Source organism: Sus scrofa, chromosome 14, assembly GCF_054392235.1.
Source record: "Sus scrofa isolate SSC_HxYL_T2T_F1_AM1 chromosome 14, Sscrofa_HxYL_maternal_Yorkshire_Landrace_v2.0, whole genome shotgun sequence".
Classification (NCBI taxonomy): Eukaryota; Metazoa; Chordata; class Mammalia; order Artiodactyla; family Suidae; genus Sus; species Sus scrofa.
Window position 1 is genome coordinate 135,145,891 of NC_139396.1, and position 19,727 is coordinate 135,165,617.

The 19,727-nt window shown below is 37.2% G+C and overlaps 1 protein-coding gene across 30 annotated transcripts in view; it reads left to right on the forward strand.

Annotated features, from left to right (window-relative positions):
• The window catches only part of BTRC (beta-transducin repeat containing E3 ubiquitin protein ligase), a 188,940-nt gene that overhangs the window by 66,896 nt on the left and 102,317 nt on the right, over window positions 1–19,727 (forward strand). For 6 of the 30 annotated variants that reach the window (XM_084995228.1, XM_084995243.1, XM_084995225.1 and 3 more), the window contains exon 1: window positions 16,416–16,621. The exons of the other annotated variants lie outside the window; for them this stretch is intronic. The gene's annotated coding sequence lies outside the window, so the exon portion shown is untranslated. Of the gene's footprint in view, window positions 1–16,415; window positions 16,622–19,727 lie in introns of those variants that run through there. 30 annotated transcript variants of the gene reach the window in all.

Sequence of the window (19,727 nt, forward strand, 5' to 3'; positions counted from 1 at the left end):
GGTGATCAGATTTCCTTAAACTCTTTGTCAGGGGTATTTTTCCTGATCTGAAAAATTAAACTTTTCACTTCACAAGGAGGGCTTATTGGAGTTCCCGTTGTGGCTCAGTGGCTAACGAATCTGACTAGGAACCATGAGGTTGCAGGATTGATCCCTGGCCTTGCTCAGTGGGTTAAGGATCTGGCATTGCTGTGAGCTGTGGTGTAGGTCCCAGACGTGGCTTGGATCCCACATTGCTGTGGTTCTGGCGTAGGCCGGAGGGTTAGGGTTAGGAATCTCCATATGCCGCTGGAGTGGCCCAAGAAATGACAAAAACAAAAACAAAAAACCAGGAGGGCTTATTGCTCTTATGCTGAATAATGTTTGATTTTACTCAGTTGCCCTAAAGGCAGAAGGGAGAGTACAGGTACCCCAGGGGCCCTGGAGTTGTCCCAGTATTAGATGCACAGACTGAGAATTCATTGACTTCATAGGTTAAGGATCTGGCATTGTCACTGCTGTGGCTCTGATGTGGCTTCAATTCCTGGCCTAAGAACTGAGAACTTCTGCATGCCTGGGGCAAGGCCTCCTCTGCCCCCCAAAAAAGGGAATTCCCAGTTGTAGCTCAGGGGAAACTGGCCTAACTAGAATCCTTGAAGATGTGGTTTGATCCCTAGTACAACTCAGTGAGTTAAGGGTCTGGCGTCACCGTGAGCTGTGGTGTAGGTCACAGATATGACTTGGATCCTGCATTGCTGTGGCTGTGGCCAGCAGCTGCAGCTCCAATTAGACCCCTAGCCTGGGGACTTCCATATGGCACACCTATGGCTCTAAAAGAAAAAAAAAAAAAATTAAATTAAAAAAAGAAAGCAGCACAGAAAAATGGAATTGAAAACTTTAAGGGTGATAGGAGCTTCTGTGGATGCATTGTCCCTACCAGAGAAATTAATTCTTCCAGTGGGCAGTTAAGACTCACCTATATCCTCTGAAGGGGTACATATTACTTTCTTTATATTCCAAGATTAACCTTCTTGTTATTGCTGTCTTTGTGCTGAGTAGAGGCCGGAGTACACAGGAGTTCTTTATGTGCTATTCAGGAATCATTGTTTGTTGTTTTGTGACTGCTGTGACCATTTGTACCTTCTTTCACTATTGTTCTGCTTTATGTGGTAGTGTTTTATTGTCTTGCTGTCCTTCCTTGTGTTAGTTTTTCTACTTGGTATTTTATGTGGACTGTCAAAATGTGGGATCTTGGTAGATAGCAGTATTGAAGAAACTCTTTTCTTTGTCATTTTTCATGAAGAGAGAAACCCAGATTGTTTATGATGGCTTCTCGTGGGGGAAAAAAAAATAAAAGACCAATCTCTTGACTGTTTAACTGCTTAAGCCTCTAAAAATTCTGTTTTACTGTTAGGAGGTGATACTCAATGAGTTTTGTTTTTTCCCAAGAGTGGTGAGCTTTTCTATGTTCTCTGGCCCAGTCCTTTGGAAACCAAACCTCTATTCTGAAATTGTTATTTAGGCCCAGGATGTAGTACATTCTCATGAAATGGAATTTTTCAGTGTACTTTCTTTCTCCTGCTGGATTATCTGTCATCTGCCTTTACAAGTCCCCAGGTGTACCATTCAAATTCTTGAGATCTTTGTTGCAAACTAGTATCTGTGGCTTGGTATGAATTAAGTTGGAATTCTGTACCTTGTAAAACTGACATTAACAGAAGAGTAAATTCATTTATATATATATGAACCTTTAGCAAAAGGTTCAAGTCTTGACCTGACTTGATCTAATTTTTTTTTCTTGGTTAGAGATCATAAACAGAAGGGAAAGAATAGAGGGATAAGCACTCGCTTTATGTTTTTATGTTTCACACACACATATATATTGCAGTATTTGAAACTAGTTTATACAAAGCTTTTGTATATAAACATGAGAAGTTTTATATTTGAAAGAAAACACATGATTAGTTTTACTAAATTATAGTTGCTATTGTTCATTCCAGTTTTTATCCTTTGCGTGGGATGTGTTTTGGAGAGTGCCTGCTTCTTTACTGGTAATAATAGAACATAAGGGAAATTTCCGGTATAATATTAGTATATTTCCTCTAGATTTTTACATTGTCAGGTCATTAATTTCTTTTAAGCATTTCGGTTGCAGCACAGTGTGGTCCTTTGGGGGGAATTGGTAAAATGAGGATAAAATGGGTACAGGATTCCAACAGCTTGAAAATAACATGGTATTTGACCAATCTCTTGTATTCCCTATTCTGGTTCTATTCCAGTAGCCTTGGAAATGTGCCTATGGACTATTTACAGTTAGATTATAAAACTGAATCATGATTTTGGTGACTAGAAGCCAGAGCATGTGGCTCCAGCACCCCAGCTGGCAGTAAGCTCTCCCTAGGTTTATGAATGTAGTTAGATGGCCCCCAACTGTTTACAAGACAGCAGAGGTGAGATCTTTGATTGACAAGTCAGAAATGCATTAGATCATTCTCTCTGCCAGTCTCTGGTTCATGCTGTTAAAAATGTCAGCCTCCAAGTTTGAATGGCAGCCTGAGGGCCTTAGAAGCTTTTTGTTTTCTGAGATGGAAACACAAATTGGATGTGTGCCTGAGCGCTTCATCCTGGGCTGTAATTTCATCTTTTAGCTAAGAACCACAAGGTACACGAGCAAAGCACCCTGTAAACAATAATACTGTGGAAAAAAAAATAAACAAGGTCGTGTTTCTGGTACGTTGATCCGATGGTGTCCTGACCTCTATCACGTTGAACATCTCCACTCTGATTGCTGTTCCCTTTGGCATTACAATGAGAGAAAGAGAGACTGACATAGGAGGAAAAGATTTAAAGTTGCAGTGTCGTTGCACATTCCTTGTATTGGCTATGAAATATTGAACTGTCAGAATGTGACACTTGGTTTTTTAAGCAACCTTTCTTGTTGGAGGTGTTTGCAGTTCATTCCTTTATCCCCCATTTGTCTGCTTTCATTGATAGGGTTGGAAATAGCTGCCTTAAATGCATGAAAAGGGACATTGTTAGAGAGGAGTGGTGCTGTTGGAGCCAAATAAACTTAGCACTGGAACGTAAATGCAGGCTGTGAGGAATGAGCAAAGGGAAACTAAAGTTGGATTAGTTAACTAATATTAGGGTTTATGGAACATGTCCTATTCTAAGGAACAATCAGCTTAGGTCCAAGTTCTGCATTTGTGGAGGCAGGAAGTTGGGAAGGCAGTAGTGGGTAAAGATAAGAAATGGAGTGACATAGTTTGTTAAACTGATAGCCTACTATACTGCAGTATTGCCAATCAAGTAAAAATTAATCCAGCTATGTTATTTATTGCTCTAATTATCCAGAGTTTTGGCAAGTGGTTCATTATTGAAAGCCTTAAACTTTTGGCAAGAAAAATACCTTTGAAAAATAAGCAGAGTTCATTTTTTGGTAGGAAATTTGGATAATATGGTAGAACCATTATGTTTGTATTAGTAGAGCATAATGGCACTTGAAAATTTTTGTTGAAAAAGTCAAACCATAGATTTCTTGGGATATATTTTCTAGTAATAGAATGAATTTTTCTATTGCTATTTAAGTTACAAAAATCTTTTTTTTTTCATTTTTTTTTATTACTCAAATGAATTTATCACATCTGTAGTTGTATAATGATCATAACAATCTGATTTCACAGGATTTCCATCCCACAGCCCAGGCACATCCCCCCACCCCCCAAACTGTCTCCTCCGGAGACCATAAGTTTTTCAATGTCTGTGAGTCAACATCTGTTCTGCAAAGAAGTTCCGTCTGTCCTTTTTTCAGGTTCCACATGTCAGTGAAAGCATTGGACGTTGGTGTCTCATTGTACGGCTGACTTCACTTAGCATGATAGTTTCTAGGTCCATCCATGTTGCTAAAAATGCTGGTATTTCGTTCTTTTTGATGGCTGAGTAATATTCCATTGTGTATATGTACCACATCTTCTGGATCCACTCCTCTGACGATGGACATTTAGGTTGTTTCCATGTCTTGGCTATTGAAAATAGTGCTTCAATGAACATTGGAGTACATGTGCCTTTGTGAGTCGTGGTTTTTTCTGGATAGATGCCCAGGAGTGGGATTGCTGGATCAAATGGTAGTTCTATGTTTAGTTTTCTGAGGAATCTCCATACTGTTTTCCACAGTGGTTGCACCAGTTTACAACCCCACCAACAGAGTACTAGAGTTCCTTTTTCTCCACACCCTCTCCAGCACTTATTGTTTGTAGACTTTTGGATGATGGCCATTCTGGCTGGTGTAAGGTGGTACCTCATCGTGGTTTTGATTTGCATTTCTCAATTTAAGTTACAAAAATCTTAAAACAACATATTTTATATAAAAATGTTTTCCAGTCTTAACTATTGATAGATAGTGCTTTTATCTTAATTCATTTTGGGGATATAGACCTAACAAAGTTTTAAGGAAAAAAAGACCTTTTGGAATTCTTTTGGCATATAAAAAAGTAGGAGTTTGTGTTGCAAGTACTTGAATTAACTCTTATTGACACTTTTATTTTATTTTATTTTATTTTATTTTAATTTTAGGGCTGCACCTGCAGCATGTGAGAGTCCCCAGGCTAGCAGTCCAATCGGAGCTGCAGCTGCTGGCCTATGCCACAGCCATAGCAACGCCAGATCTAAGCGATGTCTGCCACCTACACCACAGCTCATGGCAATGCTGGAACCTCAACCCACTGAGCGAGGCCAGGGATCGAGCCCAAGTCCTCGTGGATACTAGTCAGGTTCGTTACAGCTGAGCCACGGCGGGAACTCCCAGATACTTTTAAAGGATAGCTATTTAGCTAGCCCTCTCTCTCTGCAGATGTGAAAGGCAGGAGGTATTCTCTGTCATGAACACATAGTGAAATGCTGAAAAAATGGTGGTAATCATTCCTGACATTTCTTAATTCTCTGCTTTGAGGTCATGCTAGAAAGAGAGGAGATAGTGTTTATAAAATAATGACATGCTCCCTTGTACCCAGAATTATTTTGTTCTCACAAAATACAGTGCAGAGAAAGCAAGGCAAAAGGAAGAGATATTGAGAATTACTTAGTGTTTTTGAATATTGGTCTGTATTTTTAAAGCATAAATATTGATGTAGATTGTCATTTAAGCTATGAGAACTCACTGTCTTGGCTCAAAGGGGGAGATTTCAAAAATCATTCTTCTAGAAATTGATTTCTTATTGGATTTCCTGATGATAAGTGGAAACAAACCGTTCTTCTCAATCTTGGAAGGGCAAGAGGAATGAAAGTACTTATTTAAGAAATAAGACTAGAGGAGTTCCCGTCGTGGCGCAGTGGTTAACGAATCCAACTAGGAACCATGAGGTTGCGAGTTCGGTCCCTGCCCTTGCTTGGTGGGTTAACGATCCGGCGTTGCCGTGAGCTGTGGTGTAGGTTGCAGACTCGGCTCGGATCCCGCGTTGCTGTGGCTCTGGCGTAGGCCGGTGGCTACAGCTCCGATTCAACCCCTAGCCTGGGAACCTCCATGTGCCGCGGGAGCAGCCCAAGAAATAGCAACAATAACAACAACAACAACAAAAAGACAAAAAAAAAAAAAAAAAGAAAGAAATAAGACTAGAAATATGTATACTTTTGGGACCTCCTAAATCTTAACACAAGAAACTACAAATTTTCTTCTTCCCTCGGTGTATTATTATGCTGCAATTACTATGAAAATGCCTCACACCCGATGGGCTTTTATATAGCCACACCTCCATAATAATTAGCTTTATTACTTAAAGTCGAGGTTTGCTTCATAAGCAAAAATCAGTATATTCATAGAGCCATAGAATTTCAATGTTGGAAGTGAAATCAGAAGGCCATTCTGCCACATACAGGAATCATTTATGAAGTGTTTTTGGCAAGGGGTTGTTTAATATCTGCTTGATCACTGCCATTATTGGCAAGCTGAACTTCCTGGTGTATCTTGCTTTCTTCTTCACTGTTGGTTCTCCTTGAAAATTTTCTTTCAAGAAGGAGTCAAACTTATTGTTTGTCTACTGATTCTAATTCTGCCTTTTGTGATAATATAAATAAATTGTTTTCTTTTTCATATATTTATATGTTTGAGTCTCATATTGCTTGTATTTACTGTTCCTAGAGTGAATATTCCTGGTTCTGTTAGTATTTCTTTGGAAAATACTAATAATCATTCCTGCCATTTTCATAACCCCCTGGGGGTTTTGTTTTGTTTGCTCTTTAAGGCCATACCTGCGACATATGGAAGTTCCCAGACTAGGGGCCAAATTGGAACTACAGCTGCCAGCCTATGCCACAGCCACAGCAACGCCAAATCTGAGCTGCACATGTGACCTATACCACAGCTCATGGCAATGCCATATCCCCGACCCACTGAGTGAAGCCAGGAATCTAATGAACATCCTCATGGATACTAGTCGGATTTGTTTCCGATAGGCCACGAACTATAATCCCCTGTTTTGATGGGGGGCATCATCATTATGTTTGTCCTTCCTCGTTTTTTGGTTTTGTTTTGTTTTGTTTTGTTTCTTAGGGGTGTACTGGCAACATATGGAAGTTCCCAGACTAGGAGTTGAATTGGAGCTACAGCTGCTGGCGTACACCACAGCCTCAGCAATGTAGGATGCAAGTCGAGTCTGCAACCTACACTGCAGCTCATGGCAATACCAGATCCTTAACCTACATCCAGGATGGGTACTAGTCCGGTTCATTACCACTGAATCACAAAGGGAATTCCTGTCCTTCCTTGTGAATGCATTCCATCTTGACAGTGCCCTCGTTACAATGTGGCATGCATAGCTAGAGGCAGTGCTGCAAAAGTGTGTAACAGTGTAGAACACAGTGAATGATACATCTTGTTTTGAACATAATTTGGATTATGTAATTTAATTACTGCAGCCTAAAATCGAATATAGTTCTTTGGTGTAGATGATGGAAAAATCTCTAGGAACTTAGCTTGAGTGTGTTTCCTTACCTTTTCTTTGAAGTCAGAGAAGCATATGTAAGCACTTTGACAAGTGACATAATGTAGTGGCATATCCGAGTGGTACAGGTATTTTAAACCTAGCTCCGGTTCCTGAAGATGGTGAACATCTGCTTAGAGGTATTGTAGAGCTCCACAATGCACTAATTGAATTACTCTTTTCTGGAGTTGCCGACTGCACTAATTGAATTAGAATCAGCACATGCGCACGCTTGTGTGTGTGGGTGTGTGTGTGTGTGTAACCAAGATAATTCCAGCCTTAATTTGAGAGACTGGGGGATATGACTGATGGTGTGTACTGTGCTGCTATCTAATGGCAGTGCATGGAACTACTACAGGGTCTCCAGGGAAGACAGAATGCAGTCATCTGATCTAGCGTGACCTCAGTCTAACCCCATCCAGTTTAGTTCAGAAGGATTTGTAATTCTAAATTTAAGAAAAAATAATATGATTAAGTTATCTATTAAAAATTAAGATATGTTTTATTAGGCATAAAGTTTTTTTTATCAAGTATTAAGTCTCAAATATTCAACTGAATTAAAAATTTCCAATGTAATTGGTGAAAACAAATCCAAAGGTACTGAATCAGTGAATCACGTTCTTTCTTATTTTGCCTTTCATATGACATAAATATGGGGGAAAAATTACCTTTCTGAATTGTCTTAGCATCACAGAAAGTAGTGATGTTGTGCTGTGTGCTTAAATAAAATTTCTGGTTGTCACAATACTGAGGTCAGCTAAAATAAGTGTGTTATCAAATTTTGCTACATATAATATGCTTACATAAAATTTAAAAATTATTATAGAGAAACATTGTAATTATAGAAATCTCAGAGCAAGTTCTACAGATCTCTGCTGCTCTAGTTAATCATTTAAAATTGAACTTAATTATAAATTTGGGGATGTTCTTGTCGTGGTGCAGAGAAAACGAATCTGACTAGGAACCATGAGGTTGCAGGTTCGATCCCTGGCCTTGCTCAGTGGGAACCTCCATATGCTGTGGGTGTGGCCCTAAAAAACAAATTTGGGCAAGTTTGAAGTTCTCTAAAGTGATTTTCTTCCTTTTCTAAAATAAGAACCCCTTAGTCAGAATTTAATGATTCTTGTAAACTATCATGAAAATATAATTCTGTACAACTTTAAAAGCAAATAAGCCATGGAGAACTCAGCATAAACTATTCTTTGATTCAGTTTAACTCTGGCGTTCTAACTTATAAAATAGCTCCTAACAGAAAAATGCAGATGTATAATCACTTGATTTAGAGAATGTGTATGTGTGCCTATAATACCACTTCAGTAATAGGAAAGTGCTATTGGATACCTTTCTGATATAAAAGTTTCAGTCTCTTCTATATGGTCTTCATTATTAAAAATAAAATGAAGGAAGTTTGAATGTTCCAATATTTTGTAGGCTAGTTTGCTTTTTGATTTAAGGTTGAGCTACTTAGATTTCTGAGCTATGCAAAGAGCTTTAAATAAAATGACTAAAATATATGATATACACTCTTTATAACTGTTTTTAAGGGCATTATACTGTTTTAGAAAATGCATTTTTGGAGTTCCCATCGTGGCTCAGTGGTTAACAAATCTGACTAGAAATCATGAGGTTGCAGGTTCAATCCCTGGCCTTGCTCAGTGGGTTAAGGATCCAGCATTGCTGTGACCTGTGGTGTAGGTTGCAGATGAAGCTCAGATCCCTCATTGCTGTGGCTATGGCGTAGGCTGGCAGCTGTAGCTCTGATTAGACCTCTAGCCTGGGAACCTCCATATGTCGGGGGAGCGGCCCCAGAAAAGGCAAAAAGACAAAAAAAGAAAAGAAAGAAAGAAAATGCATTTTTACACCGTGTAGATCTAAAGATTTACAAAGAACATTGCCATTCACAGCTAGCCACAATTCAACTTAATTCACATAGAGAGTACCTTCTGTTTGCCAGGTACTACACAAAGTACTGGGCACATATTAAGATTTAGACCCTGTCCTCAGGGAGCTTATAGTTATTTATTAGACATTTATTGAGAACTTAGTACCAGGCACTGTGCATGTAATTTGGGGGACTACTGCTGTGAATAACCATAAACTTCTTGTGTTTTTCCCATTGAGTTATAGGTCTGGCTTTAACGCAGCCCTAAGGAAGCAGCAGTATGCCTGTGTTCATATCAGACACAGCTCATCTCAGCACAAAGAGTGATTTTTTTTTTTTTTTTTTTTTTTGGTCTGTGACCTATACCACAGCTCACAGCAGTGCTAGATCCTTAATCCACTGAGCAAGGCCAGGGATCAAACCTGCAACCTCATGGTTCCTAGTCCGATTTGTTTCTGCTGCACCATATGGGAACTCCACAAAGAGTGATCTTAAAATGGTTTCTCCTTCTGCCTTTACACACCTTCTAAGGGAATGGTAATGTTTTTTTTATAGCTTTGCATGTAGCTTTAAGAGATGGGTAACATTTATTACAGTGCCTCCTGCTGGTACATCATAGATTTTAAATCCTGTTGTCTCCAGAATTTGTAGTGCCCACTTGTGGTTTGGTAGTTACTTCAGGGCTTCTTCTAAGGCTGTAAGTGGGAAAGAGTCTATTGCATACAAGGTATAAAGTGCTTCTTTAAATAGTGTATTTCTAGAACCTAAATTGTCCTGGGACCAGCTCTTGATATAAAAATTCATAGAAACCTGTTTTTCACAGAGTGTGGTAACTCTTTGCCATAGTGCTGTAGTGTTAAAATTCACATTGGCCAGGTTGTTCTGTAAATTAAACACTGACAGCTACCCTCAGGGGAACAGCCAATGTATTTATGATGATGTGCTGATTACACAAAATACACTGCAAGCAGAAAACAGCTGCAGAGAACAAACCTCTTAAAAAGAATACAATTACAAATCGCACCCTCAGTATTCTAGTGGTGAGTGTAGAATATAGCATGCTAATGCAGGTTTCTTACTTAGTCTGCCTGAAAACAAAACAAAACAAAATCTGAAGATAAGTTAAATTATGGTTGGTTGCACATGTAGTGCCACCATAGCAGTGAACAAATTTTGTTTCTGAAGAGCACAGCTAAGAATGCACAAATAAAAGATATGGGGTAGTTTTAACCATCCCTACCCCCCTTTTTTGCTGTTACTAGGTCTTATTAGTGCTTTTCTTATATACAGTAGGGCATGGCCTTAAGGATAAGGGTTCTGGACATTTGTAGGCTATTAAACAATGTATCGGGCAGGAGAGTATCAAAATTGTGTTTTAAAACATTCATATGTTAGGACTTAATATCAGCATTTTGTATGAAGATACACCTTTATATTTTCATTCTTATGAATGGATTTGAAGGTGTTTGCTATTGGAATTAATAAAAAGAGTTACAACTCTGTATCTTTGGTAAGGTCTCTGATTTCTTAGATTCACTTTTTTAAGAATTTGGTGTTTTAGGACACTAATAGCTGGATGATTGTATATTTTTAGGAGAATCAGTTCCCAAGTATGTCTCCTTTCATCCCTGCATGTTCCTGGTTTTGTGCAGACAGGAAGATTAGAAGAAAATTTTAGTTTTCCTTGTTTGAGATTTTCTTACGGTTTAGGGTCTGTATCTATAAAATATCTCAACTGCTGAGCATGCTAGCTTCTGTTTAAATCAGTAGAAAATATGTTGATCTTACAAGACATAAATTTACTCAAGCCAGCGGTAAGGGGAACATAGTGATTGGAAACAGTTCACTTCACCCGCCTGAAACTAAGAATCAACTCTTCAGTATATGGATCACTGGTATGTAATAATCGACTATTATTGGTCTGTCTGTTGGTCTTTTTTAAAATCAGTTTGGAACCTCCTGGAGTTATTTTCTTGCTCTGCTGACATCAATCCCATGTGGCAGAGGCGTTGTGTATAACCGCTTTGGTTTAATCAATAGAATAATTGATAAACCAGATAAGATTTAAACTGATTATAGCCCCAACAGAATTCCCCAGAGGCCTTGGACTCTCTTAATTTTGACATGTGTGTTGTGTACCCTGAGGATGAAGTGCAGTTTGAATTATCTGTTTTTATTTGCTTAATGACGGGGAGGGTGTTAAAGTCAAATGTTTAATTAACCCAGCAATGGGCTGCGTTGTCACTTACACACAGCTGATTGAGATATCTCATGGAGAATACTGAATAGGAATGATAATGTGGCACTGGGACGGAAGATTGCTTTTTCAATCCATTTGCTGGGTCACTGCTTTGAATGTCTTATTGGATGAAAGGCATTCAGCCTGGAGAAGAAATTCAGCATTTAAGTACATTTTGTTCTCTTCTCCCCCTCACCGCCCCCCCCCCCCCCGCACGCAGAAGTTAACTAAAACAGATATGTTCTAGGTTTAATAAGCCATTCATGTACTACTACTACGAGACCAGAGTAGTCAGTAGCCTCGAGCTGCATAATTTCCTGTGGAAACGGAAAAATCCTAGTAGCCTCCAAGGTATTCTAAATGTGAGCTCTTTTGTCCCCCACATCCCTTGTCCCTTGCCATTATTGTGGAGTTGTCTTTGGTTACTTGTCTCTTGCCTCTTTCTGTAGCTTTTGCTTGATGTGCAGCTACCTCTAGGGCCACAGGCAGACCTTCTTCTCCTAAAGAAGCATATTCTCCAGTACATTTCTGGCTTCTATTTGGTTGTATTTCTGTTCAAATATTATAGTGAGATTGTTGAACTATTTAGAGAGATAAAAATCTGAAGCATATAGATTCTTGCTCCTTTTACTACTATTATATAACAGTTGATTCCATGTATATTTTATTTTGTATGGATTGAAAAACTAAGCCAGGAAAGATTCTAATAGCCTACACATCAAAAATGCGGTTCAGACAGTTGGAGTTTTAATGACTTGCTGCCCACAAAAAATTCCTGATTAGCTTTATAATCAATGTAAAATTCTTCAGAGGCTTATTCAGTAAAACTTTAAAAATTTTTTATCATGACTTTCCTTCTTTGTAGTTCTTATGTTTCTTCCTTCTATCCCCCAAAGATCTAAACCAGGAACTTACTAATTTTTTTTCTTTGCTTTAGTCATTTGTATTCCAGAGAGCACAATAGGGAGAAGGATACAAGATTGATTTTTTATGTGTGTCCTCTTGAAAGCATAGTCTGGGGCATGACTACTTGGAGGTGGGTGGGGGGAGGGAGGGATTTACAAAGCGACAGCAGCATGCAGCTAGTTTTCAGACGCAGGTTCAACTTTTGCAGGTCAAGGCAGACCAGAGGAGTAGCTTATCTTGAGGGACGCAAGTAATAGACCAAATATAGAGCAGCTATTTCAGGAATCATGTAGGTCATTTAATTATCCATTATGATTGAGTGGCTAATGCTCTTTTGGCAATTACATGACCTCTGTTATTCTTGAAGCCTTTCCAGGCCCTCATGGGTCGAATGACCCACCAGTCAGTGCTTGCAGACTTCATTCCACTCAGAAGGAAAGGAGATGCTGGAAACTCTGGCATTTAGAAATAGCTATGCTTTCTTTACTATCCACTACCCAGAATATCCTTTGTATAGCAGTCAGTGATAGGCAGCTGGTTTTTGAAGTCCACTGTTCCTTCATTGTCTGCAGGAGCATGAGGTACATTGGTTTCCACAAGAGGGAATTGTGGAAAAACAAACTTTAATACCAGAGTTGGCTGTTATGGTATTCATAGAATCTGTACTGCAAGAGCAAGTACTGTGGTATTAGAAGTAATGTTTGATATCTGGCAAACCAATCATTCATTATCAAACTCAAGTTAGTGAAGAGATTTTTTTTATTCCATAACTCAACAAAATGCCTTTGATGATACTAATAACAGATTTTTAGAGATCATCGGTTAAATTAGCCCAACCTAAATTGGTTAATCATTATTTATTCAATTAAATAGTCCCGCTTTTATGTGGAATGTAAAAAAATGATACAATGAACTTATTTACAAAACAGAAATAGACTCACAGATATAGAAATCAAATTTATGATTATCAGAAGGGAAGAGGGGGTAACAAATTAGGAGTTTAGGATTAAAAGATACACACTACTGTATATATAAAACAAACAGTAAGGACCTACTGTATAGTACAGAGAACTATATTCAATATCTTAATAACCTATAATGGAAAAAAAATCTGAAAAGGAATATATATATTTGTGTGTATGTATCTGAATCACTTTGCTGAACACGTGAAACTAACATTTATTTTATTTTATTTTTTTGTCTTTTTGTCATTTCTTGGGCTGCTTCCGAGGCATATTGAGGTTCCCAGGCTAGGGGTCGAATCGGAGCCATAGCCACCGGCCTACACCACAGCCGCAGGAATGTGGGATCCAAGTCGTGTCTGCAACCTACACCACAGCTCACGGCAACGCCAGATCCTTAACCCACTGAGCAAGGCCAGGGATCGAACCCACAACCTCATGCTTCCTAGTCGGATTTGTTAACCACTGCGCCACGACGGGAACTCCTGAAACTAACATTTATAAATCAACTATACTTTAATTTAAAAAAAATCATGCTTAAATGATTAATTTTTTAAAAGCCATTTTAAAATTGAGGTGAGAGTTCCCTGGTAGTGCAGTGGGTTAAGTATCTGGCATGGTTACTGCTGTGGCGCAGGTTGTAGCTGTGGTGTGGGTTTGATCCCAGGTCTCAGAACTTTTGCGTGCCTTGGGTGTGGCCAAAAAATAAATAAATTTAAAAAGTAAAATTGAGATGCTGATCCAAGACAGGATAATTCTGTAACATTTAGATTAATGTTTCTGACTTTTAAAATTTAATAAATAAGAGACCATTAATATTTCTAAAGAAAACTCTACTGCTAAATGATAGTAAAACTTTTTCTTTTGCAATTGTAATGACTTATCAAGTAATTCTGGGAAAAGAAAATAATTTCTTGTGATTCTTTAGATTAATAACAGTTATTGTCTGGAAAGTGATGACACCATAATCAAACTATTTAATTTGTTAGAAATGTACAAAATTCCATATACTTAGCAAAATGAAAGATTACCATTCTCTAGTGGTCCAATAATTTAAAACTGCAGCTTAAAAGAAATAATTTTGTTAGAGAGTATATATGTGTACAGACATATCCTTTAAGTAGAGACCTTTTTGCACTGTTTTAGGAAAAATAATCTTCTATTGAAGAAAAAGAAAAATCTTTTAAAATTTGTTACACATCACAGAACATTGTTAAAAACAATAACAACAACAAACATACAATGTTTGTTCCTGGGGTAGTAAAATTAGTCATCTTCTTAAATAAATTTATCAAATCACTCCTGGTAGAACTCCGAGTTAATTTGTTTTTATTTTGTTGTTTGGTAATATTAACAAATGGAAAATTGAAGACTTGAGTTGGTGTTTACAACCTTTGATCCTTCAAAAATATAAGGCTTCTCACTTAAATTTTAAACCCTTTATGCCAATGCTGCCTTGGTGTCTGGCAACTTGGAGACCTATGAGAATGTATATATAAATTATATATAATATAATGAGTTATATTAGCTGTTTTCTGTTTAAAAACATTTTCTCTCATTTTATATATATAATACACACATATACATATGTGTGTATATATTTTAATTTCTGTAGTGGAGATGAGCAGAAAATGGGAAAGCAGAATTTATAGTAAAAGCAAAAGTTAGAGCTTAAACTCAAGTATCCCAAATAAGGAGTATATTTTTGTCTCCTTGGCATTTTAAGAGGAAAGGAAGGGCTATTAAGAGTGATGTTTGATTTCTTATTGGTAAGTTGCCATTCTTTAAGGCTTACCCTTTAAGACCTATGTTGGACCATGTTTTCACCCTTGGGAACCAAAAATCTTTATAAGTCAATGAATGGAAATGGTATTTGTAATTTTAAAGACCTAAAAATTCATTAAGACTTCCTATAATTGGTGGAAAAGTCCACAGAATAATAAGCCCAGAGAATAATAATTTCTTAATTAATAATAAGGAGGGGAAAAAGAGTGTGATTAAATAAGGGGCAATGTAGAGTAGAAATATACACCTAAACACAAATCTTAACCTCGCTCAATCTGGGATATTTTATTATCATTTTATTATCATTCCAGAATGGATAGACATTGGGGATATTACAGTTTATCAACTTTAAAGGAATCTTAAATTTCTTTTGCAGTATTGTTGAATTATAATAAAATGGGAACACCAAAGCACGGAGGATATCCAAAGTGATGAAGGTCATTTAGCAGAAAAAAATCAGGAATAGGAATGACAGAAATAACTATTCCGCAGAGAGAATGGGTCTTGGCGTACATCCTAAGGCTTCTATAGTTCTCAACCTCATTTTGAGAAATCAGAAAGATCTACAGAATGCAGATGTCTTTGGGTTACAAAAATAACCAGATGTCCTTATTAGCAGAAGCAAATGTTTGCCTCTTAATTCACACAAAACTATATGCAGAAGATCTCTTGATGAAATATTGTAAATGTGGCAGCAAAGAAAATTGTGGCCTGAAAAGATATGTCCTAAACACATAAGCATAGAGGTAATATCTTGAAAAGGAATAAAATAATTCTTATAGATTCATGTAGATTTAAAAGTAAGGAGAGGTAAATTAAACTGTTTATACTTTTGTTCACTATCATAGGTGAGATTGTTTTGTTGTTGTTGGTATATATGTCTTTCCCAAATCCCCCAGTGAATTTTTATTCATTTTACTGTGCTTATTTGGCTACTTTGTACATTTTCAGTGTATTTTGAACTGTGAAAACATATGCATAAACTCATTTTTTCTGAACAAATGATAGTCATCTTGGTTCTGTCAAAAAAAAAAAAAAAAAAAACACCCATAGTAATATATAAATGCCCCCTTTGAAAGCCTATTGGAATTTTTAAAATATTAAGCCGCATTGTTATAAACAGGTGTGGTTTGGTGACTGCATTGGGATGTAAAGCAAAATAAAATGTAAAAAAAAAAAATCTACATGAAAGGGAAAGGTATAAAGTTTTTGTTTGTTTTTAAATCAAGCCTTTAGAGTCAAAAAACATTTAGAGTTTAAATGGACTATTACTTCTGATGTGGAGCATATTAACATAATTACAAACTCTTTTCTGTAGTACTCATAGTATTTGCTAAGTTGATGTTCAAACCTTTGATTAAGAAGTCACAAAGCTGAATGTGTTCAGACAGCTGTGTAATATCTCTCCTGTTCACAGAATGGAGAACTATTTTGGCTTTTTTTCCCTGTTCCTCATATTTATTGATAGAAATCTGTCCTATATTAGCTATACTTTTAATAGTAAAATATCAAAATGCAGTTAGTGTGGTGTATTCTGTAACTTGAAAGTTAACAAAAGCAGAGTTGCTCCTTCATGTCCTTGCCTTGTCACTCCCTGGTGCAGCTCTTCCATCCTTCTTATCGGAGTATCTCAGTGCTTAGTTGAGCTTGTTTATCTTAAAAGAGCAGGAGGCAGGCTTTTAGGGAGTAAGCTACATGTTCCAGTATAACAGGCACCAATGCTGTTAGACTTGAAAAACATTTGATCTCTTACATTTACAGCCTGTGTCACTGTAATAGGGACTACTGCCAGGCTGTTGTTCAGTTTTCTATTATTTTAGCTTTGAAATAACTGTTAGAGCTGCTCCAAAATCTTGGTGTTTAAAACTGTATATTGGCTGTCCCCCCAGATCTCGTAAGTAAACAAGGCGACGTGTGGCCAGAGGGAACATATTTTCTTAGCTTTGTTTTAAATAAGAACCTTCCCTGTCTAAAGGTGGTTTTTGTCTGATCCCTGATAGTGTACTGTATGACTTTGCTTTTGTAAATTTGCAGATTTTTGTTTGTTACTAATGTGTGTGCTCAGTAACTATTAATTATGAACTTTAATATTTTTTCTTAAATAATGAAGCATTTGGTGTTCTCATGAAGTTTAACTTCACATATCCTGCACAATTTCCCTAAGTTACAGTGTTTTGTGTGTGTAGTTGTTGAAAATGGACAAGCAAGAATTTAAGGGATATGTTTGTTAGACTTAAATATTACTTAGTTTTATTTTAATTGAACAGTTATTGGTAATTTCTGTGTTAGGAACAGTTTGACAGTTGGAATCAGGTAGTAGTATTTAAACGAATAGAAAATAAAGTTCGTAAAATTAAGTTGTTTTCTTTCTGAGTACTTCTTTTATAATAGTGATAGAATGGCAGCTTATTTTGGTAGTGGTAGAATGGCAGAAATTTACTCCTTCCTTCCTCAATTTTCAAGAACCTAGTTTGTTTTCCTGTTTTAATTCTTTTCTGATATGATACAACTCTGCCAGGCCACCCAGCACTTTCTTTGCATTTAACCTAAAATACATACATCAGCCAGCACAAGCATAATTGGTTGAAAGGCAGCCATCTATCTGGGGAGTTCTTCTAAATACTGAATGTGTCATGTGCTTTGACATGACATATCTGTAATATCTGAATACAGAAAAGCACATTCTGTGTTAGCTTTAGGTGTTAAAGCAGTAGTGTGTTTTAAGAATGTGTGCTGTGCAAATTCTGGCTTGTGAGGTAATGACAAGTGTTTGCCTGCATAGACAATATATTTTCCCCCCGAGGTCCCCACACACCTAGTTTCCCTCAAGCTCATCATCTCTGTCAGGTTAATCAATAGGCACCGTATGGCAGAGGGTCAGTAATCAGTGTCATCGTGCCTTTAAATCGTGTTGAAAATTTGCTTAAAGCCTGGGCCAATTAACATCGAGATGATGAATGGACGGGAAGATGGGAAGAGCCTGACGCTTAGGGGCTTTGTGAGGAGGAGATGCTCAGCTGTTGAGCAGCAGACACCAGCGAATAAAATCAGCCATTCATGTGAGCTCAGTCCACCCACTCTTAATGATAATGTCAATCTAGCAAAATATATACACATTGGAGTTGTCATGAGTTCATAAATCAAAGGAGTTTGTCAAAGGCATTCAGATTAACGAGGCAGCAGCAATAACAAGTCAAATTTGCATAGAGAATTGCTCGAATCTCAGTAAATTATGATCCTGTTTTTCATTTGATTATTTGCTAATGTCTCAAGAGGGAGAATGATTATATTAGCATGCAAAATCTACTCCAGAAGTAGAAATCTGAGGTATAGAAGACCAGCACACTATGACAATTAATCAGTTTCTGCATACTAGCATAAATGCACAAGGCCCAGAAATGAACTTCTTTTTTATTATTATTTCTCCTTGCTACTGATCCAAATGGTTCAGCTTGACAGAGACTTTATATTGCTTTAACAGTGTTCTGAATTGTGCCTGCAGGCAAGACATAGTTATGCAGCTATAACCAACCTATCCATCTGCCAACCAGATTGGAATTCTCCTATCCAAGGCTTCCATTAACCCCCACTGACAGCTCCAAACAGGATTAAGAATTTGGAAGCATAAAAAATAGTTGTTCTTTGCAAATATACACAATCCCTTTGCATTTTGAGAAAGCCTGCATCTGTAAGTGCTTTATAATTAGGGTTGGACAGTGCAGCAGAGGGAAAAACCTACTTGGCTGTTTTTTGTTTTTGTTTTTGTTTTTAATTCTGTCATAGGGAATAAGGCAGTACTAATGGAAGTTCTGTGTATTTGGTTGTCCCAGAGTGCTGTCCATCATATCTGGTTTCCAGCACTGCACTTGGATTGGTGCATTACTAGAAAATATCACTTTTCAAAGCTTTAACTGGTGGATCTTGTTGAAGTTGAGCAGTATAGGGAGGCTTTGATGTGGCTCTGGTTTAATAGCATATGTCAAATGATAAATGTGCTGGAGAAGCAGTGTGCATGAAAATATGCCAGAGAATATTAGGAGGACACTTGAAGTCCTTCCTAAAACTGATCCTTGAATAGGGTTCTTCAATCAGGTTCTGAACTTTAAATGATCTAAGTTTTCTTCATTATATCCTAGGAGGATTAATGAAAATTTGTTTAAACATACAACACACTCTCACACATGGCGTGTTTTATTTTTCACCTTCCATTGAAGAGTTTGAATGATTTTTATCCATGTAGCTAAATCATCTTTTAACCTTTAGAAAAATAATTATTCCTGTTTTTGAAAATTGCAGATCATATATATTTGGAAGTTATAATTAGCTCCAAATCATGTAATAAGTTAATGGGAAAATATGAATCCAATTACTAATTTACCAGTCAAGCCCATGATTTGATGTTTGCAACTAGCTATAGAAATTTGTCTCAAGATTTTTCTGTTCACATGGGTTTGTCATTTTATATGCTGATAAACAAGTGATTCAAAATCAGAGTTTTAATTCACCACAATTTACCTGCTTTGCTAAAATGATACAGTTTTCCTGGTTATGGAGTCCTTTGAATTCTCCCACTGAAGGATGTTGCATAGGTGGAAAACGTTACTTCCACTTTGGGAGCTGAGTATTTTATTTATAACAGATGTCTGTTCAAACAGGCTTAGGCCTTGTAGCACCATCCAACCTTGAGCAAGATGCTTACTCAAAGAATATTATAAGTTATTATGAGTGGCTTGGCTTTTCATCACTGTGTAAATTAGTTTAGTTTTTCATTTGATTATATAATCAACTCTTAATTATCCATGTCATCAGGCGTTGTGTGTTCGAATAGATAACCGAAAACAGTAAATAAGCTACTTACTAGGTCATGGAGAATATTGCCCCAGCCATAAACCTCTGAAAAGTTAGGAATGCTTTGTTTATCAAGAGAACTTTTCCTTCTTCTTTTTTTTCTTTTTTTGGCCACCCTGTGACACATGGAGTTCCTTGGCCAGGGATCAGAT